Here is a 23,233-nt window from a genome sequence, read left to right on the forward strand (position 1 = left end):
ATTAAAATACTCACTATATTGAAAATTTGCCAAGATTTATTTAACATCAAATCTGTGTTTATTTCCTCTTATATATTATGCGAAATAATATCGTTATAGTAAACCAATTCTGTTTGATGAGAGGCAGTGATGTATAGAGATGTGATGTATGTTATTATTATTTTCCATTTAAAGTTTTTCCGTTTGATATCTAGAATTAGATTTTTCTTAATTAGACTTTTCTTATTTTTTGAAATTATTTTTCAATTATAAATTATAGAAAATAAAAGATTTTATGAATTATGTTTTTTTCTTTTTGAAATACAAGTAAAAACTTTCGCTTTGTAATTTTCAAAATATTTTTTAGTTAATTTCTAATTTTGCTTTAATAGAATGCCGTATAATCTTTTATTAATTAATTACATTTTATCAAGCAATCAATATTTTGTACTGTACAATAAAATATTTTAAAAATAATATTTGATTTTTTTTGCAAAAAAAGAAAATCATTGAGATTGATGAAAGAATTGATAATCGGTTGAAAACTCGACTTAATTCTAAAGGCACTTTGCATCCACGAAGCAAACTTTTGAAAACAATGTGATAAATGTGCTATATAAGAAACAGTAGTAGGAGTTAACGAATGAAGATGCTTGCGCCAAGTAACATCCTTTCTACCTTCCTTCCTTCCTTAGCCCCTCCCTTTTTCGTCGTGTCATTCCCGATCCCTTCCTACGTTACTTGCTCGTCGAACTAAGTAGATTACTCAACAAGTGGCTGCCAAACCTTTCACGGTCACCGATGGCTTTAGTTTTAACACCGACCGTCTTCCATCATTCCCATAAAAGAAATCGGAAAATCGTTAAATACTCCACGCATATTTTATTTTAGTTTACGATGATAAATAAAAATGAAAACGACGTGTATTAATAATTTTTTTAACTTTTTAACATTTTAATAGGATTTGATTAGAGTGTTAAAGATCCGAATATATTTTACAGTTCGACAGATAATTGTAAAGAACGCGGTTTATTTTTTAAAACAATTAATTTTATTTCAAAAGCGCAATTAAAGTTTTAATTGAAGTTTCTTCCTATCTACTTTAGATATTACTAACCGTCTAAATAGGTTTGATTATCGCTCAATTGACGCGCCACTATTCGTCGAACATTAATTGATGATTAGCTCATTTATTAAAAGCAATAGCTCGATTATTTTTCAGGTTGATGGTTCAATTGTCATAATTCGGTCAGTGGGAAGAAGCTAAACGCGCGGAAAAAGGGAAATGCCTGTATATATACCATATATATATATATATAGACTCGATCAAGTGGGTTAGTAGAAAATCATTCTTTACATCGCGGTGGCCTAACAGTCGCGAACGCGCGGCGGAAGTTTCGTCGTGAATATTACATACCGCCGGCCGCAGACGGTAACGATTTCTTCCAGTCGGAGGGAACTGCTACTAAACTAGGTAGGCTGCATTATCGGTCTTATAGACGGAGGGACAGACGCGAATTGTCGTCAGAGAATGATAGTAGGCACTGTGATGTAAGAATATTAAATGCCGCAATTCGCCGAAGCACATTCATTTAAGACGAGCGTGATTCGATTCGAAATCTAGCCGGTCAAATCGATGGACTTGGATCTTCTTCTTGATAGTATAAGGATGATATTATTCCTATCACATCGATCTCGGTCTATTCAGATCGAATTATATATTAAACTAAAAATATATCTTTTTACTAGTTTGTTGTTTCCATAATTTTTTGCTCTTTTATAAGTTCATGATATGCATCGTTTTTTTCGACAATAAAGAGATAACCGTCCGCGATTGTATGGACATTGCATATGAAAGAGCTAGTTAAATAAATTTCCATAAGACAGACCAGGGAAAAAAGAGTAAAATCGCACCGACTAAACTGTTTTTGTATACATTTGTGTTTTTCAAGAATTGGATTTCTAACTCACGTTTCGGACGGATTCCCAATTTATCATCTTGCGTTATGCACATTACTGCTCTTTTTATTCTTATATCGTGGTATATACTCTTGCCGCTTTCTGGAACCAGTTTTTCTTTCTTCATTCTTCTTTCACTGGTTTCTCGGATTCTTTTAACCGAGATGCTCACCGGACTCGCCTTGCAGTTCTTTTTCTTTTGTCTGCTCTTTTCTTTTCCTTCCCTCCCACAGCATTTCGTTTTGTTTCCCTTTGTCTTTACCTCACTTTCTGTCTCTCTTTCTCTTCCTTTCTCTCTTTTTCTTTCCTTCATTCTAGCGAACTAAACACCGAACCTTCGAGGCCGTATCCAAAGGTACCAAGTCGAAGGTACCAGCGGCCTTGCGCGCCTTTTTGCTGTAAGTTCTTCCGGTACAGTCGCCATCAACATCAACCACATCTCTGCATTATAGCTTTTGAGATAAGTAGGTTTGATCTACAAATTATCTGCAAGAAAATAAATCTAGAAGAAGATAAATTTATTGAAAAACGAAAGTTAAGTCTTAACGAAGAATGATGCTTCAAAATTTTCTCTTGCGAATTTATAATCATTTATCAAGATACTGACATATTTAAAAGGCAACTATATATAATACTTTTCTCAATAATTAAATATTATAAAAATGAATAAATATGTAGGTTTGCAAATACGAAATATGAACATGCTGAATCCTTTGATCCAGGACGTTATATTTTATATTTTGTATGGTATTTTATTTTCGTTCCTTAATTATTACAATTTTTGATGTATTTTTATATATCAAATCTATATTTTTTTCTTTTGCAAAGCTACATTTGCGCGTCGGCATAAAACTTTGACAAAGTCAATATTTGATTAATTACAGCCGCACTTAAATTTGATGTTACGAAATGATATGGTTTTTATCGCTACGTTTGAAAAATTGCGAAATATAATTAAACGGATGGAAATTATATGCGTCATTTATTTTCCCGGAAAAATGTTGTGATCAAACTAAAATTATTTCAGTTCGGACTTATTCAGCCTTCCAGAAATAATACGAGGCTATTTTGAGTTATATCAGCGGTTTGATATATAACCAGTATTGGAATGCACTGAGCGAATGCACTTACTTAACCAGTTGCTAAATATAAAATATGCAAACTTATTTCGAGATGCGGCTGTGTCCACGCGCTTGACGTATGCGACAGAACACGAGTAGCTACGTGCGCGTAATTACGCTCACGCAAACAGAAATCGATTAAAAAAAAAAAAAAAAGATGAAACCGTCGAAAACGAATACATCGTGACGTGCATGAAAAATGCCAACCATGGAAAGCCTGATTGGAAACTTCGGTGTGCACAAAACATTCTAGGCCGCGCATTTTTACAGATGAGAAATTGTAACGGTTCGTAGAATTGTCGTCAATCCACCTAGCTTGAATTATGCGATACAGAATATAAGCTATGATTAAAACGTTCTTATATCGTGGCGTTCTAGAGTTTATTATGCGCGAACAGATGAATGGCATTTTTAATTTTATTTACGGCTATATATGGTTTATTCAAAGTTCACGTAGACTAATGAATATCTCGCGAGTGAATTGAGCTCACTTAAGCGTAAATCGGTGATTTAGTCACTCGAACAACGGACACATCACAGAAAAGAATTTATCGTAAAAATAGAGAGAGAGAGAGAGAGAGAGAGAGAGAGAGAGAGAGAGAGAGAGAGAGAGAGAGAGAGAATATTCTAAAAGAACGTTTAAATATGTTTGACATATAAAGTGTGGGTTTAGTGGATTGCGTGTTTGCGTGTTTTAGTTGTTAAGAATTTACTTTTCTGTATAAATGTTTACGAACTAGCGGCCATGACCACTCGTTTCTTAGCTGAAACTTGTCGGGCGACCGCCAATTACCGCTGCAGGTAGAGATGCATCGCGGCGCACGCGCTCATCACGTATATCATTACGCGTGCATCCTGCACTCGTCATACGCGGTGGTTTATGCGACACGTCGCGTTTGTGTGCGCATCCATCCTTCTCTCGTCCTACAACACGCCTACGCACGCACGTATAATAACTCTTTATCCCGCTACCCCCGCTTTCCTTCCTATTTGTCTAATGGTACGTCCGCGTGTTTCTCGCTCTGCAACAGGGTGCGTATGCACGCGAATTCCCTTGGTACGGGTGAGAGAAAGGGAACGGGGAGAGGGGTTGTGGAGGGGGGGGGAGTGGAGGGGGAGGGGGGACAACGTTGTGGAAACTGAAGGGTCGCACGTCGCGGGGGTCGGGACGGGATTAGGGACGCATGTGTAAGCGACGTGTTAATGACATTACGTAATATCGAGCAAGCCAATCAATATGGCAGACACTGTGTGCACTCCGGTGCACGTCATGTCCCTCCGCGCGTTATTGCATCGGGCAACGTCAGTGCCGCATCCGAGTACCGGAACGAGAGTGTCCACGTGCGGCGAGACTCGTCGTCGTCGTTTCGTGACACGGCTGACCCCACCGTATACGTACACCTGCTGTTGAGATTTATGAGACTGTATATGCAGAGTTCCTTTGGAAAGAAACTCCGAAATCGGGAGCGCCGGACGGGGGTTTCCGATCCGCGGAAAATGCATCGTCCCGAGCTGTGTGATCGCATGTAAATTAACATTTGAGTAGAGCGAGATACGTTCGAGGAATACGTAAAATCACGACGCTTTCATCTTACAGCAAAGATAAATTTGAATTACGCTGACGCGTGATACGCGGACGTAAACGTCTTTGAAAACGTTAGATTCTCACATTCTCAAATTGTCTGATTCTTTATCTGTAGCTTTATCTCAATCGTTATTCGTGAGGATCGAAATTAGACGCATTTCTCTCAACGAGACGAAGAGGCAAACTGTTATTTCTCTATTGTCAAGTTAGAAATTTTAATTTGCAACAATCGCGTATGAAAATACGAGAGAATACGAGGAACGATCCGTCGCGAAAGTCGCAATTCGGTGCATGACGACGATTACGAGGAGAGCCTTCGAGGAAACGCACAGAAATAATTGCAAACGAGGCATGTCCGGTGTAACGAAGTGACAGTTGCGGCAGGATGCGACGGTATGCATCGCTGCACGACCATGCGCATTGGACAGGACGAGGGGAAACGATCGCATGGTCGTACGATCGATCATTGCGTGTTAGGGCCCGTTCCTATGTGACGAGGTGTCACGACATTTGCTGTCATGTCCAGAGCCGCAACTGAAGTAAGAGAATAAATTTATTCGCGTTGCCTGTGAAATGAAAACTAAATTGTTTACCATTGCGCAAATAATCGTATCGAATAATTCGCGATTTTAAATAAGTTCGTAAACATTTAACAGTTCGTAAACATTTTTCATTGCAACAGATGATTATTTAGCAGAAATTTAACAAGAGAGGAACTTTAGAATCATAACAGACGATTATTTAGCAGAATATTCGTAATACGCATAATATATTTTATATAACTTATATTTTACGACTTATTTACTGTAAATTTTTACCGGTTGCTTAAAAATTAAAAAATTAACGATATAGCTCGATATTCACGAAAAGTTTCTTTAACATTTATGACTTGTAAATTATCCGCGTCCTGAAATTCCTCTTGAGGAAACGCATACTCGTGAAAGTGATCAAAGATTCCGCGGTCAATCGTAATGCGATAGTAGTTCTGGGACGCTCTGTATATATGGGAAGTCTGTGAGTTAACAGTCGTTGATTACTACTACCGCAAAGTGGGTCTCTCTTCGTGTTGCGCAGGATTGCGTGCTCGATCACGTGCTGCGGCTTACGCACACGCTTGTCATGCGATGTAGCGGGGAAACAAGTTCCCGCGGTTTCAAACGCCCACGGAGACGATCAGCTGATTCCCGACGGGGCTTTTAAATCCGTGATTAGCACACGCGTGTTTCTCTGCGTATTACGTATGTACGTAAAGAGGTCTTGCAGCGGCCGCGCGCGTAGGCGGGCTTTTTCTCGACGATAGCACGATTTAATTATTGTAGCGTAATCAAGATGGTGTATATGGATCGAGGTACGCGTTGTCTTTTTCTCGTAGCATTTTAATCATACGTACATAACAGAGAGTTTCCGAGTAAATTCAAGGCTCCAAGTAAATTCCAAGTATTCTATTTCATTATATAACGAAAAATCTGCGCGATTTCTGTTGGTAATCTATCATCGTATACTTAACTACCGTGTTTTTTAACTGTAAGATCCTATTCGCAGATCCTATCAAGATCAAATCTGTTTTTTTTCTTTTTTCTTCTGTTAAAAAGCTCGTAATAGAGGCTTCGTAAAACGTGCCCTCGACATATTTACATAACCGTCTGATTTATGTGCCAATTTTTATTTTTATCTGTTCCATTAAGAATTTCATTTACGACGCTATTAGGAATTTCACTCGCGATGTTTTGTCCGATAAAAATATACACTCGTATTTCTTAAAGTTGATAAACATCGAGCACATAAATATCAACTTGGACGTGATATTTCGTTTAATGGATAGATAAGATATAATTCTCATTAGACGCGACAGGTTTTTAGCGTTATTCGTGTACAGAAGAAAGCGATTTGTGCGACTCAAAGTGCAAGGACACTTAAATCAAGTTACTTCCTTTTTTTACACGTTACAAAAATAGACGCTTGCGTGTGTATGAGTGTCTTATATGACTGCACCTCTAGATTGCACCTTAATGCCGGCGAGTGAAACGTGAGGCGAAGTATTCTATTACGTCGTTCTTATGAATATTGTACAACTACTCGCGTAGTTTACTTGAAGTTACGCCTATCTTCCATTCGCAATGTCAATTTGTCGAAGTCATGGACGGAACACGAGTGGGACTCTTTCGCGCGAACATATCTCTCTCGTCGCGCGGTACAAAATATAATATAATGGGAGGTAGGACGGTGCCTGCGAGCGTGTTCGCAGGTGAAAAAGATGCGTCTTTCTCCCCGCGTCGCGTCGCATTGCGTCCTTTCGTGCGTCGCGGCGGTAAGCGCGTCACGCGTGCATGCGTGCGTGATCGATCGTCGCGTGCTGTTGCATCGCGCCGCGTGCGCGGTCACGTGCAGCGTCACGGGGAGAAAACTACGATGTCATGAGAAGAACTTTCAAGAATCGTATGGGACCGCGCGTGCGTTATCGAGATATAGTAACACATGTATAATGAGACACACACGGTGGAGAACATCGCCGGTTTCTCGTCTGTGATAACTGGTGAGGAAATGTGACGTCATCGAACGCGCACGATAATTCCATTTCGAAGGAGAGTGTGCGCCAATTCTTTGATTTCGATATTATTAGAAGAGAACTTGGGGTTCGGTTGCATAGCTCGAATTTATACCAATCAATGTGAAGCGACTCAATCAGAGCGTTGAATATTGAAAACCGAAAGATCGAACACAATTTCACGAAAACACGCTTGCTCGATTCGTAAGACCCGTTTTGTCCGCTATTCCGTGATTACGTTTGCGCTCGCTTGAATGGTTTACATCTGCATATATAAATTTCGCCAACTACGTTAAATCATATCTTGCGATATCCGCGGCTTGAAATCATCGCCGTACTTTCACGTTGAGTTTGACCTCCTTCGCTTTTGACTAACCGCAACAAGTTTATCTTTCTCCAAAAGGGGAAACGTCTGTCACTTCGTAAATCGTGCGCAAATTGCATTAGTAGTAGTTTGGGAGATTGGAAATTAATTTATTTGTTCTCTCTGAGGAAATTTCTTTTATACAATGAATTTTTATGTTATAAAAGAATGATGTAGAATAAAACAAAAAAAGAATATACAATCTGATTGTCGATATTAATATTATAATTGTAATTATTACATAATTGTATCATTGTGTTATTAATATGTATATTACCTAATTTAATATGATATTAATAATTCCTTATCTAAACAGAATCACAAATTAATGTTCTTTCTCTCTCTCTCTCTCTCTCTCTCTCTCTCTCTCTCTCTGTCTTATAAATCTATTAATGAATCCATCGGTAATTTTTAGTTTTGTTTATTAAGTTAGATAATTTAATAATGTTTCAATTATATAAAATATTATACATTTTATTTTTAATTTTAATATTTGTAAATTGATTTCATATATAAAAGTATATTTTCGACTGAATTTTGTCGATTATATTCATTTGATTACATCTTTAACTTTCTATTCACGCATATTAATTCCACAACTTCTAAGACCGATATAGGAGAACTTCAAGTTATACAAAGCGAAGATATCTTGTGTAAGTGTATCGATCGATAGCCACTTTATCAAAATAGCAAGACTTCTCTGTTCGATTAGTCAAAGGAGAAAATAAAAGTAATAAGTTTTGAATACATTCGATAAAGTTCAAAATTGTTGAGTTAATTTGCGAGACAAAAGTGTTCTAGACTCTTATCTCTCGTAAAATAGAAACTGCAGCTTAATTATATTAGAATCTTGTTTACGGTCTATAATGAAATTATTATACATGCTGCTGTTGAAGACACAGCTAATATTTTAAGAATAAAGAAAAAAAAATATTAATTTTCTATTTTTAATATCAATTTTTATATCTGTATTATATCCGTATAATATTAAACTTCTGACCATTTCTCAATGTATATTTAAATCTTTATTGTTATAAATGCTCATTATAAATTTTTAATATTTATTAAATTAATATTTAATAATTAATCGATTAATTTTCTTAATTATCATATTTTTTTCTATTTTCATGACTGATAATTATTATTATGGAAACACTGTTTCGGTGTGCTACTTGCTTTTCTTTCTGAATGATTTATACGAGATGATCATCAAGAGTGAATTTCGTGCGAATTCGTGCTTTAAGAAACGTTGAGGGTGCGGCGGCGACACGGAGGACGTAAATCAGACGAAACTGTACCGCGGAATTAAAGGACTCTCCACCGGTCTGCGTCCTTAATGAATGTACCGCCGCCACTAATTAGACGTTCTTAGTGCTGTGCGCATCGCTTTATACCAGGGGGAAAGAGAACGAAGAGAAAGTGTCGTCGTAACCGCTATTCATAAGCGATTTAGATTGCGAATTATGATCTGAAGAAGTTCATAGCATTATTTGTAAGAATTAAGGAATACGAACGTGAGAAGTCACTGATTACTACTGGGAATTATTTCTAATTTCGAAATTTTTCTAAATTGAACAGTTTCAATATAATAATAATAATATACCGATGTATCAATACATCTAATCACATTAATTCGTATCATTAATTGAAACAAAAGTTTCATTTGCTATTTCTCTTTCTCGCTTTCGTAAATTCTTCTTCGTTTTTTTAGCGATAAAAAAAAAACGCTTATGAAAATATCGGTAAGAACTTTTTTATCTTTCATGTATGCTTTACAAGCCTATGAGACTCTGGCGTTGTTTGAGCATACCATTTCCTTGAAGAGCAAATACCCAAAGCATATTTACGAAAGCAAGTATCCAAACTTTGAGAGAGAGAGAGAGAGAGCGGATAGTAATATCGAGACATGCATCGGTTTCACGTCTATTACACTGCCATTCGGCCGATCGGTCAATCACTGTAGTCAAACGTCAACGTAACAGGTTGCACCGTTGAACATCGTTTGAGGGCTGGTTGATAGTTACCTCCAGCTCGACCGATTCCCTTCAAGGGTCGAGAGTGGATACGGACTGCGAGCAGACAGTCGGGGTAGAGTAATTTCTGTCTATGAGGGTTGCTGAAAACCGTGATGGTGCGCTTCTCTCTCTCTCTCTCTCTCTCTCTCTCTCTCTCTTTCTCCCGTCCCTTCTGTCTCGCTATCCTTTTCCTTGTCCAAGAGGAATCTCTATGAAAAGCTAACTACCACCCCAAAGCTACAAGCCACCCCTCCGCTTTTCGCCCCTCGCCGGTCACCGTTCTGCTTTCGAACACCGATTATGGATAATTATCCGCAACCTATTACACGCTAAAATCTTGTCATTGCGATTATCGGCAGAGCGTGAAGAAGCTGCCTTCTGTGCGATGCCGTGACTATGCCGTGACGTTGAATAGAGTACTCGACACTTACCGTCGTCTTCCACTATCGACGTCGGGGCTTACTTAATATACTTGACGCACCGAATCTTTGCCGGTATCGCGAAATTTTATTAGAACTGCCATTGGAAATGTCGATGAAAATATTGATTATTTTTTTTTTTTTGGAATTTATCATTCTCTCTAAGTGAAGAGTTTTCGATGACAGTTACATTGTTTGTGAGGTATAGTTAACAATGAGGATCTGGAACGTATGTCGAAGCAGAACTTTTCTTTGAAAACGTAAAAGGTGAATATAACATAGAAAAATTTGATTCGAGATTTTCGAACTTTTGCGATTCTGAAATTTCTGAATTTGAAATAGCACTTGTTGGAACTTTGGAATCTGAACATCTTGAAAACTTTGATACTTAAATCACAAAATCTTAAGATTTCAATTTTGAATGTTACAGATATGGCATATGGTTAAAGATTTAAAGTTTAAAAATTTTGAGATTTACGATTCCAAATATCTGAAAGCTTTTACATTTAAAAAAATTCAAATAGGAAATTTTTATCTTAGACTTTAAAACCGCCAATTTAGAGAAACGTAAAACTTTATCAAAATTATTTCCCCATCAATTATCTTACGGTTTCACGGTAAATATTATCAATGTATAATCACATTTGTTACGCAAGTAGTTGAAAGGAAAGAAGGTATAGACAAATTGTCCAGTATATCTACTAGATATGCTGCATCGTACTGTCGCAGCCACGAGGATATCATATGCCGAAGAAAGTTCTAGTTATCCATTTAGACAGACTGCTTTACAATCCGCAATGTAGGGCATCTAGTTAACGCGAATCGGTGCGGCATTATTTCTGTGCAAAGTCGCGGTAACCAGAATATTATATTCGCCGCAGAATTATGCCATCCATCAAAATACCGATGCCTAGGATAATTGATGCCATCGGAACGGCGACGCCAGTCACGCTAGACAGCGCATGGCGTAAAATTGAATATCGATTAGACGTTCGGAGGGGGCTCGAAATGGGGCTCGTCGCGCTAAAGTTATTAATTCCCCTCGCAGGCAAAATCTTGCGATTAAATAGCAGCAACAACGCCCGGCTTGCCGTTAGTTAGACTTCTTTCTAAAGTTAATTTTTGATTTTCGTTTAAGTTAACAGCATTGTGACGTAATGTGTGTTGCGAGAATTCAGGATTCTCTGAGATGTCGCAAAATTTTTCTCCTTTATCAAAATTTCAAGATTTTTCAGGATTCAAGATTCGCAAAAATTACATTTCTATAATTGCACGTTTTCGAAAGTTCTAATATTTCAATGATTAAGGTTTTAATAATCAATAATTTGAAAATTTTTTACACAGTTTTAAAACATATGAAATTCCAGATTTAGAGCATTAGGTAGGTTTTGATACATTGGTACTTATATTGGAATTTATATTTTATGGAAATTCTGCGAGACATTGATGTTTTATGAGATTTGTACAATCTATTTCGGAAATTTTTCAGTATTGTGTTATTCGTATGATCTTTGTACGTAAAAATTTATAAGTAAAAATAATCCATCCATTATCTGTTCATTGTTTTACATTCTGCATTACGTTTTATTTTGGAAAAACGAATGAAAATCGCGAATATCTTTGTGAAAATCCGTTTTCGTGCAACCAGTTGTAACTTCGAGTCCGATGAAATTTCCGGTGGCAGTTTTATCATAGTTTTTGCAAGTGTTTACGCTTCTCGTGTCTTCCTTACGTTGCTCGTTCAATAGTAAGACAATTTTATTTTTGCTCTTTTTCGCTTTCTCGTCTCCTTTGCGACAGGATCCGTTTCTGTCCACGAAAGAGCGAAGAGAAAACGACTGCTTCGCTCTCTCTCGATCGATATCTTAAGGGAGAATGGACGTTGCGCCACCCTCGGGGGTGGAAACCTTTACGTAAGCGCGCGACATGAAATCGGAAAATGAAACTCGCATCGACCTTTGATCCTTTCGTGTAATGTCGAGAGAAGGATGACGTTCGGACACGTCAAAGTTTTCTATGTAATTTTTTAGGCATGGAAAGTATTATAAAGAAGATTGTCTCTTATTATGTCTAGAAGTACGAAATGCAAGAGAAACGCGAATCTAAACAATTAAACTTTTGATTACATTCGGAGGAAAAAAGACGATTATGTAAAAAGTAGAAAACAGTTGCGTTATTTTACTTTGCGGAGTTTCTTGTGGTATTCCTTTTTTTTTTAATATTGTACTTTTCTTGTAGTCTTCTCTGTGTTCAATTTAACTTAACATAAAAACTTATATTACTTTAATTACTTGGGAAAACATATGTGGACTTCTTATTTTGAAAATTGTGCGAATTTAAAAATTTAAAAAACTTCAATTTGAAAAAAAAGTGCTGATAACAATTGTCATTAATGTCACATATCGAATTGCAGAAAAATGTAATAATATCGCGTTTAAAAACATCCCGGTGTGTAATTAAAGTTGCAGATGAAACTTTTTCACGTCGACTTTTCGCATTTGGTATCACGCTCGGTTCTCAGTTATCGAATTACACGCATTACGAAGCATGTATTTGCCGCGAGCAAATACACGCATCTACGTCATCCTACGTCATTACAGACGGCTTTCAACGGAACGATAGATGATAAGAATTACAAAGATAAATGTACGACATACTTTCTAGTTTTCTTTATTTTTGCCTTTCTTTTACACGATAAATTATAAATGGTGAAAATGAAAATTGTCCGACTTGCTCTCGCTAATCTCATGTTTTTATGAAAAATACTTTTCGTGCAGGATGAAGATTTTCAGAGGGAGGGGAGGGGGGAACAGCCGCGAAGGAGAAAGCAATTCCGCACCTGTGTTTGGCGTCCGTTAGCGTAAACATTCGCGAGTTAATCATGATCGTCGATCCGGGGGCAGATGCACTTACACGTTTGATGCGTCTAATAAAGGCAGACACGTTGAAATTATTACGGTTGGAAAGTCGGCCGCGTTCGCGAAAGGCCGCGGAAATTGGGAGCGTGTTGCGTAATACCGACGGGCTTTACATGTGTTTCCCCGGCTTAGGGCAAGGCCGTGCGTATAATAACGACGCGAGATAAATCACGCGAGGGTTGCGTACGAAGATCCAGCAAAGTCAAAACGTCGTAATATCGCATTCAAGGTGTCGTAGCAAATCCTGATTAACCTTTTCCGAAACCGAAACCGATCAGTGTGTGAAATATTTTGCCGTATTAGATAACGCTTCATTTTGAATAATATCAGAGGTAACGATAAATAAACGTAACGCATAAACGTAATTGCACATTCATCATCGGGCAGCGAGCAATAATTACTAAATTAATTTTAATTAGTATGTGGAATATATGCGGCTAATTAAGATAGATATTCAAAACGTCTAGCTATCGAAGTTAAAAATGAATGTAAATGTAAATAATTGTCGTCGTTGATTTTATTTTTATAAATTGTTTCGTTACGATATGTCAATTTCACTGGAATCCGCTCTTTACTATATAGAGAGAACGTAATGCCCGAAGGCATACGGGAAATATCCGCTCTTTTATTGAAATATATACGCGCGGTAATCTATAAATATAAAGATACTCGTAGAATATTTTCTGTCCCACTGCACCGCTTGTATTTGATGGACAATATACAAGAAGGGCTTGGGCTTGGAAACGGAAAGCCGCGTGCCGCTTCGGAACGACAGAGAATTTAAAATATAGAGATTAACATATCACGTGGGTTTGCATACATTTGCATGCGCCTATCGTCATCCGCGTTATTACATTTGCGTTTTACACGTTGTTCTCGCACAGAGCGCATAACGACTTCTCGCTATTTACAGGAATTTATTTATAAATTCCTCCGCTTTATTTTTGCGCGGACACGTTGCGCAATATTGTCACTAAATGTACCTAGCCGATATCAGCGTGTCGTGCTCGCGGAAATCAGAAAGCGTGACGGCGGCGACGTCACGGCGCGTCGCATCGCGCGACCAGGTTAACGAAAACCGATGCGAAATGACCGAGCGTTTCTCGGTGCCGAGGGGAGGCACCGTATATTTAGAACACCGTACGGGCCTTTACTTCGCGAAATCTTCGAGACGTTTCCGCGACCGGAGACAAATCGTCGGCGCTAGTCATGTCGACGTCGCCGTTTGAAAGAGAGGAACCGCTGATCGCGACAGTTAGCGGTGGCCTGTCGGGATTCTCCCATAAATAAAACATCTATTTTAAAAACGACGCATCTCATATTTCAAAAATTCTATTCGACTGGATGTAGTACATGTTTGGAACAGCGGGACCGCGCGAAATTCAGGAAGCGCAGTCTTGGCTAAAATCGCGCGATAAATCTGAATGGTTTGCGAATTAAAAAAGTATGATATATTTTAGATCGAGTTTCGATCAATGTTAAGCTGTAATATATTTAACATGGTATTTAAATAATTTATTTAACACACATATATTTGAATTTAACAGACACATATTAAACTTCTGGTGAATATGAAAAGATAAAATTAATAACTAAATTGATTAAAGTAAATTGATTACTTTTAGCCGTCAATATCATAATATAAAATAAGTGTGCTTGATTTTCAGTGTGTCCTGATCGCTCATTACCATATAGATTTTATCCTACAACTTGGATTATTCCAACGCGATTCTCGTTAATGGCATCAGAAATTCACGAATTTGAAATTATTCGGTTTCTATAGCGTTTGCAATCGCAATAGCGCCAATCCCTACAGTGGAAATAGTCGATGGTGTGACTAAAGTTTAATTGACGTCGGGATTTGCATTCGTTCGTTGTTCGATTCGCGAGCTTACATTGGCGCGCCGATAAAAATTCAGACCGGCCCATTGTATTCAAATTCTTGCGCGGCAACCTCGCCGGCTGGTATTCTCGTCCTGGTACACTTGTAAAACGAGCATGTAAAAAGAAGCGCGACGACATCTACGGCCGTGCTTTGGCAAACAGGCTTAACCGTTTCGGATCTAAATTTTACGTTTCGGAGTTTTGTTTTTTAAAACACTCGCGAAATTCTAGTGCGATGAGCCTTCGAGAAAAAGTTATTGGTTTTGAGGAGAACTGCTTTGATAATTTGTCAAAATTTATATTTTCTTTGTTGTTGTTATTCTTGTAATAATAATTTATTGGTACTTTTGTTTCCTTTAAGAAAGAGCATTGTTCTGATTTTTGAGCAATTTTTATATAATTTGACTAACATCAAATTTTATAATGTTGAAGTAATTGGAATTTACTCAATTTTATATTGTTTTGAAAATAATATGGAAATATATGTAATATTATTTTTTATTATTAGAGTAACAACATTTTTTAGCATTTCTTGGACAGTGCAATTCTAAAGTATAACTTCATGTTGTAACATAGGTTGCTGTAATATTTATTATGCTACATTTACGAATCGCGTGCTTCTTTTTGGTATCTTGTAAATAAATCTTGTTTAACTTTAAAAATGGTGCTTAGAGTTTGGTTGGTCACTTAGAGTTTGATTATCGTCGTTCGTCACAACCTGCACCACGTTTAAGCGCAATACTATCCTTCCAAGTCCTTAGCTTCGTCACGGATGTCCCGGAGGACCGTGTTAACCCTGACCTTCGGTCTCGTTACCTGTGATCAGAAGGGAGGAATTGACAGTGAAGGGCGAGGGGAAGGATAAAGTTGGGGTGAAAGGTCCCGGAATAAGGCGAGTACTCCTGTTTCGCCAGCTTCGTGCAGCCTCCGCGGTATGCGATTTCCGCGAAGGCTCGAGGGGTCTATCGACGTCGCGGGAGGGCATAGAGAGGGCGAGGAGAGGGATGGTGAAGAACGGGGGGAGGGAGGGTAGAAGAGGCTTGGTACGCCAGGGCAGTCGTGTGGATGCGTGGGCTCGGGTTCGACCCCGAGAGCGAGACGGAGATAGAGGGCATACGGAGGAGCAGGGATTGCAGGGAGCGAGCTGGAGACAGGGAGGGAGCGGCGGTGGAGAGAAAGAGGAGAGGAGAGGAACATAGGGGAGAGAGAGGCAAGAGGGTTGGACGGGTTGGATTCGCCGGCTCGCCGCTATTGATTTTTCCCGTCAGACTCGCGGCCTCTTCGTTCCGCTCTTGGTTCTCGTTCTTCCCCCCTTAGTCCCTCTCTCGGTCCCTCCTTCCCCTCACCCCGACGTTCCCGTCCCGCGCATCCGGCCCCTCGCCTTCATCCTTTCTACTCTCGCTCACTCGCTCTCTCTTTGCCCTCTTGCTCGTTAATGCCCTGCCGCCCTTCGACTCTCGATCCGTGCTCTTTCTCTCTCTTTCCCTTTTTCTCTCCCTTTTCTCTGTACATTTGCATTCAGAGATCTTTCTTTATTGCTCCTTCTCTCTCTTTCGCCATGTTCCGCCCCCCCCTCTCTCTCTTAATCTTCCTCTTTCTTCCTCTTCTCTTCGCTACCCATAGTACTTAAGGGATTTAATTCCTTCCTTTGTCTTTTTCTATCTTACATTTTTTATGTCTGTATCTATCTTTCGACTTGTTTATTACTTTTACGGTTTTTACATTTCTGATAAAGACTCTTTTTTTGTTTCTCCAAGCAATTTGTGAATCCTAAGATATATAATTATTTCTATTTGATATATCTGTAATCTATTCGTGTTTTTTCGTTTTATCCTCTTTTTTTATACCTTTTTTATCTTCTTTCCTCCTTCTCGAATCCATTCATTTGATTTCTTTTCTTCTTGCTCTTGCTATCGGAGATTTTCTTTGCGAGTGTGTGAATCTATAGTATGCGTGGTTAAATACCGGATTGCGTATGTGCGTGCAGGCCCAACGAAGGTCTGCTAAATGGCTGGTTGATGATCCTGATTCTGGCGAACAGTTTGCTTCCGGTCGTCCCGCTTTCCATTCGTCATTTTTCAAACTCTGCAAAAACTTAGAATTACGCCGATCATCAGCTCTCACCGCGCTGTCACGAAGTTATATTCCTAATTAATTAGTGGGATTTCTGTAAGAAATTCAGGTCTTCGGGTGGGATTGAGGAGTAGATTGAGAAGTAGTCGGGTTAATGAACGACGCTTTTATTATACTAATTTACCTCACATCGCAGCAGACAACTGCGCTCTCTCTCTCTCTCTCTCTCTCTCTCTCTCTCTCTCTCTCCGATGTAGCGGAAGAAGGGAAAATTATGTCTCCTTATTAACTTGGAAACCCGCTGGAAGAGAAAGTTAGTAAAGTATCTTTGCAATAACATACTTTTGTACACGATAAATGCTGAAGTTCCAGATTTTAGGTTTGTGACAGTGAGCTGTTACGATAATTCTTATCTAGACTCACGATACATTATGATTTACAAGCGGTTCAAGTAGCCTAGCGTTACCACATATCTGGTAATACGTTGCAAAAGATCTCTTTTAAAATTGGAATCGAAGAGTCCTCGAAACAGGTTTTAGTACCATTAATCGCGATCGAAGGTATCCCTCTTTTATTCGGATTTCATGTCCTTTATCTACTATGCACTTTACGAACATGCTTTTCGAGATTGTCCGGGCATTTCTGCCGTCTTACAACAACGTTTTCTTACAGTAGTTATACCAATCGCGCGTATTTCCATATCTGGATCGGGAGTACTCTCGTAAAACTTTTCACGATCTACGTAAAACGGCGCTATCAGTATCTGCAGTGCTATCTGCGATCTAGTTTCAGAACCGATTAAACTATATCAATTTTGTATCTGTTACTTCCTCTTCGATCAGCGGAAATTGCATTCGTGCAGCGTAAGATGCTTAGTAAGATTGATAATTCCTTAACTCTTCCCGACCCAGTAATTCCAGCGATGGAGTCACATCTGTTACGCTTATGTAGCTTATGTAGCATGCCGATCGGCGAAATGTTAAATCCTCTTCTTTAAATGCGCTGAAAAAGAATAAAATATAATATATTGAATAGATAACAGAAATTCTAGTAAAATATTCAGTTTTCAGCAAGTGGAGATAAAATACACACGTAACTTGTTTGACATATAGAAATATTTTTATGCAATCGTTGCACGATTAAAATGCAATGAATAAAAGTTCAACAAGCGGAAATCACGAAACATAATTTTCATTCCTATAATGGATAATGTTATACACGAAATACTATTAATCGAGGATCATTTGTATGAGAGTTGATATGAGAATAACGTCAATTTAATCAGGCGTCCGCATTCGATATATCGTAAAATGTACACTTCATAAACATACATTATTTTATTTTTATGGAAATGTAAAAACGACTGATAGATTTTATATATACGTTTGAATAAGTTTAATAAATTTGAAAAGTATTAATGAATTAATGACAGATACATCTTTTGATACGTAAAGGATCATCCATAAATAACATTTTATTGCTTTTGTTTATAAATCCGCAGTATGCGCTGGATGGCATTTCTTTAAAGTTTATCACTTCCGACTTATTTGTGAGCTAATCAGGTCTAGACTGTTTATCGGCTTCCTTGGGCTTCCTGGAGACGGTAGGTAGACAGGAAGATAGGGGAGGGGGGGGAGAGACAGAGAGAGAGAAATTTGTGAAATTTACTCTCCGTTTGCCTTCGTTACCTCGAAAGCGAAGTGACAGGTTCGTTGCGTTCGGTCTGTGTCGTGCTTGTGAACGTAAATTCGATCAATCTCGTGATCAGTACTTCCATCTCGATAATTCTTTTCAAAAAAGCTTTCCTTTTAGAAAAAGCATTTACGCTCGAGAAAAAAGTTTCTTTTCAGCAAAAGTGATTTTTCTGTCAGAAAAAAGTATCGAACATAGTCGCTTCGAAGAATATGCAATTTTATATGTGATAATCCATTAACTTTTGAACATTACATCAATACCATTATGGATTCGATTATTTTAAAAGAAAATGTCTTTGTTATTCCAACTTATAAAGCTTGATATTGAAAATGCAGTAGATATCGAAAATGAGATTTCCATAATATTTGATATGCGAGAACAGTATTATAATGCTCTGTTAAAGAGGAGAGGAGAAACAAGTTTTAAATCTTTCATTTTCTACATCTCTTTTAAAAACTAACTTTAAAAACTATTGTCCACGTTGGAACATTGTATGCTGTAGGAATATTACATAAACGCTAGTAATTTTTAAGTATACACGATGACCGATATTTAGTAGATCATGCGAGATATTAAAAACTCAATTTTGAAAAAAAAGTTACTAACCGCTTAGTTTTCCTCGGAATATTTTTTGTCCTTGGCTTTAACTCAAAATATACTTGAAATGTAAAATCTCGTTACTTACCCAAAAAACGCTTCTACGAATATAATTACTAACCGCTAAATTTCCATCTCTGCGACATTTTCCTCGTAGATTCGGGAGCCCACCATGTTGACTATATCGCTCATGACTATACTTTGGGAGTAATTTCCATGAGCCCCCCGTATCCACACGCGCGCGTGCACACACACGTATGGGAGTGTTCTCATACATAAACAATTTGCGTTTCCCGCTCGAAAAAGCGAAAAAAAGATCTATCGTAAAAGCGAGTCTTTCGACGGCGATTATGGATCTGGGACGGTATGCATGCGAATGGGGAACATAATCTCGTTACTCGGCCGGAGATGCATAAAGATACGACGTGATTAATTACGTAGGCGCCCTTTACGAGACGAACAATGCGCGCCAAATATTTTCATACTACGGTGATTCACCGATTGCATTTAATAGGCCGAAATTTTCAATGATAAACAGGCCGCCGGACTTTTAAAATAAAATATTGGTGGAATAGGATGATTTTTTATTTTCAGTTTTCCGATCGAAAATACATCTCAAAATATTTGGAAAACTACACATTTGAATTTTTGCTTGTAATAAGGTATACCTTCGCACACTTGTTTGTCTTTTGGAATGTGTATATTTTGTGCAATTTGTTTTATGTGCGAAATCTGCTTGGAGAATAGCGGAAAATATTACTTTTACGCTTTATAAATTGCACATTTATCATGCTTCTTCATTACAATGTTAAATATTAATAGCATGTCGCTGTTGATGATAACTTCGATAAATGCGTACGGATTAATTTAAGATACTCTGAAATTATGTATTTAAAAGTCTTTATTATTCGTATTGTTATTATTATTTTCGGGGTTGATTTACTTTTTTTTATTTTTCTTTATTCTATTTTGAAAGTATTATTTGATTTTCGAAGATACAGAGAGGTTATGCGTTTATCTTTATACAAGGAGCAAATTGCGGACATGATTTGTAAACGATCTTCAATTTTTTCGCATGAATGTCTCGGTAATAAAAGACGATTCGATTGAGTATATCTTTCTTTCATCTCGATTCCCTTCGTTCTTATTTTCTGCATCTCACCGCAGACCGAGACCAGGGAGACGACGAATCTCGGTTGCGCAGCAACCACGTTTCCTTCCGAAGTGGATAAACGGACTCTTCCGGAAAAGAGAAATTGGAAACGAATGTGTGCGTATATATGTATATGTATATCATACATACATACATATATATGTACACAACGTGTGCGCGCGCGCGTGTGTGTATGTGTGTGTGTGTGTGGTGTGTGTGGGGGAGGAGTGGGTGGATGGGTGGGTGGGTGTGTGGGTGTGCGCACAAAGCACATACACATTTACAACATATATGTATATACATATCTATGCGAAATTGTGCGAAACTCGCGAAGATGAGATTGGGATAGAACAACTTTAAACTACATTCCAGTGATCTGCTTGATTGAATAGCAAATTGGTAGACGGTATAACGTGCATTTGCGCGCGCGCGGTCGCTTGTTTCCGAGGAGAATACGAAAGCAGCGTCGGGTAATCGCCATGTTGCGCGATGCGATCGATCTTTTCCATCTCACGAAACGATTTTCACGAAACGGGATGGCAGACGCGTAAACTCGGCATATTTCATTCGCGGTATAAGTGTTCAACGGGTCGTTTAATCCCAACGTTTCGCTGCCTGCGAAAATTCACATTTTTCGGGAAATCAAGGAATCGGATGAAATATTTTGAAATGCGAACCAATTGATTTATTTCAAAATGTTGTCATTCTTATATTTTGTTTATCTTGATTTAAACATGTTGCAGCATTGTCTTACGTTAAATTATTCAATTTATTTTATTCAATCGATGTTTAAGAAAATAAAATTTTTAAATCCTTTTAAGTCCAAATAAAGTTTAACTAAATGAATTATTTGCATTTGAAAACAATTGAAAAAGTAAAATACATCTATTTAAAACATTATACATTTTTTTCGCAAGCCGGCACATGTAAAATCGATTTCTTTATTATTAGTATGATTTTTTTCGGTAAGTTTCTGGTTTCGATGATAAATGAAGAGTAAGACGTGAAACAGAGGAAAGGAATCACCTTGTTTGAATCGCGGCAGCGGTTAACAGTCGGAGAATAAAGTTTCCTTTTGCGACGTTTGCCAAATCCAGTCCGCATTGTGCGTGGGTCGTGAGAAATGCGAACGATGACAGTAAGCGGAATTCGAAGGAGCTGCAGCCGAAGATTGACGACACTCTGTGAAGGACAGGGAGACACGGGAAGGGTGCCAATACATAGGGTGCACAGAAAACAATTCTCATGTCTCAGCGAAATCTTATTTAAAAATTTTATTTTTAAAAATTAATTTAGACAGAGAAAGTAACAGAGTAATAACAATGAGAGGTAATATATTTCATTTCTTCATTTCATTTTCCTTAATTCCGATTACATTCAACATTATCTGAAATGTTGATATAAAAAAAAAATCAAATTATAGAGTGCAGTTATAGAGTTTTCTTCGTACTTGTTAAGTGAATCGAGGTACAAAAAAATTGTACTGAAAAACATAACAAACGATGATTGCACATTATAATAAGAAGTAATATAATAATTAATTTTTGAATGATTAAATTCCTAAATTGCAGTATCTTAAGCAATGTTTTTTTAATTTGTTTCTTTCTATTCGAAGCATTATTATTTTTTGTACACTCTATATAAGAGCGAGATGCATGGAATAAGGGAATAAGATAAACAAAGTGGAATAGGGATAGAAGACTGAGGCTGATTTGCAGAGAGCCCTCGTAAAACCGGCGCACTTCGTCGGGAATTCCGTTGCGTCGTTTTTCCGCGGCTGTTCGGATTCCGCGGGATGCGATTTCTTTTCGACATCATCCTACCAGCAGGCATCTATAAGGTGTCTTTCATGTAAAGAATCGATATCCCCAAATTAAATCTAAATTCTATTTTATGTTCAGAATATTAGAATTTATCTAATTATCTAATTTTTTTAATAATAAAATAGAGGAAAAAATAAGAACATATTTAATTTTTGAAAAATAAAGATCTGCATTTTTTAATTTTTTGTTATTATTTTTCTTATTAAATTGTTAAAATTATTTTTATAAATATTAAGTTATTATACCCTTTCATAAATATAAAACTAGAAAAAATTAACAAAATTTGCATTTATGTTTAAAGATATCTGAAAGAAAAAAGAAGAAATATATTCTTCAATATATTCTTCAAGAAGGTCATCTGGCTTTATTTCATTAGAAACTATTATTAAAGCAAATTGACGATATAATCTGATTAATGTATGCTGGAAATCGATTGTTTGCATATATGCTTGTACACATTTTTCATAACATTATCTACGTAAGGAATCCTAAAATAATTTAATAATCCGATATTTTTGCAAATCGATCAAGAGATCTACATCGTGCCTCGATTCCTCATATAACCAGTTAAATGAAAAGAAAGGCGGATGCAACAAAATTTCATTTTCATTAATTACGTTGGCACGATTGTGTTGCTGTTTTTATTTTAGATTCCATTCAGCATTCGCCGACGTTTCCATTTTTGTCCGTTTCAATTATGGCGTATCGGTAACTAGTAATTTTTTTGTCCACACACAAAAACGCGCCATCGATTCCGCCTGGGAACCTGTTAGCGCGTCAATGACACTTTCAGAGGGGCGGGTTATAGCGAGCTGCATGCCCTCCTTTGTCATCATATTCATTTATCAGTTTAATTCTTAAAAAGTGCTTGAAATATATACGTATAAATGATAATTGTAAAACATATATAATATTAATATGTATATAATATATAATACTATAATATTATATTATAATATTATATTTATAATTATATCTGTAACATATCGTATGAACCATAGATATACATATAATATACTAGCCATTTGTTACTTAGAGAGCTTCGAAAATGTTAATTTGTTAACATATCAATTAAATTCTATGAAAATTTATAATATTTAAAA

At 37.3% G+C, this 23,233-nt stretch overlaps 1 protein-coding gene and 1 long non-coding RNA gene across 6 annotated transcripts in view; one reads left to right on the plus strand and one right to left on the minus strand.

Moving 5' to 3' along the window:
- Rbp6 (RNA-binding protein 6) overlaps nt 1-23,233 on the plus strand; it is a 596,225-nt gene that overhangs the window by 23,203 nt on the left and 549,789 nt on the right. The gene's annotated exons all lie outside the window — the stretch shown is intronic.
- On the minus strand, nt 7,978-18,441 carry LOC148936103 (uncharacterized). Its single transcript, XR_016139832.1, has 2 exons — nt 16,637-18,441; nt 7,978-16,559 (listed from the first exon to the last, which is right to left on the minus strand). It is a non-coding gene; the product is annotated as an uncharacterized LOC148936103 (long non-coding RNA).

The sequence above is a fragment of the Pogonomyrmex barbatus genome, unplaced genomic scaffold (genome assembly GCF_055798465.1).
Source record: "Pogonomyrmex barbatus isolate J1 unplaced genomic scaffold, ASM5579846v1 scaffold3, whole genome shotgun sequence".
NCBI classification, from domain to species: domain Eukaryota; kingdom Metazoa; phylum Arthropoda; class Insecta; order Hymenoptera; family Formicidae; genus Pogonomyrmex; species Pogonomyrmex barbatus.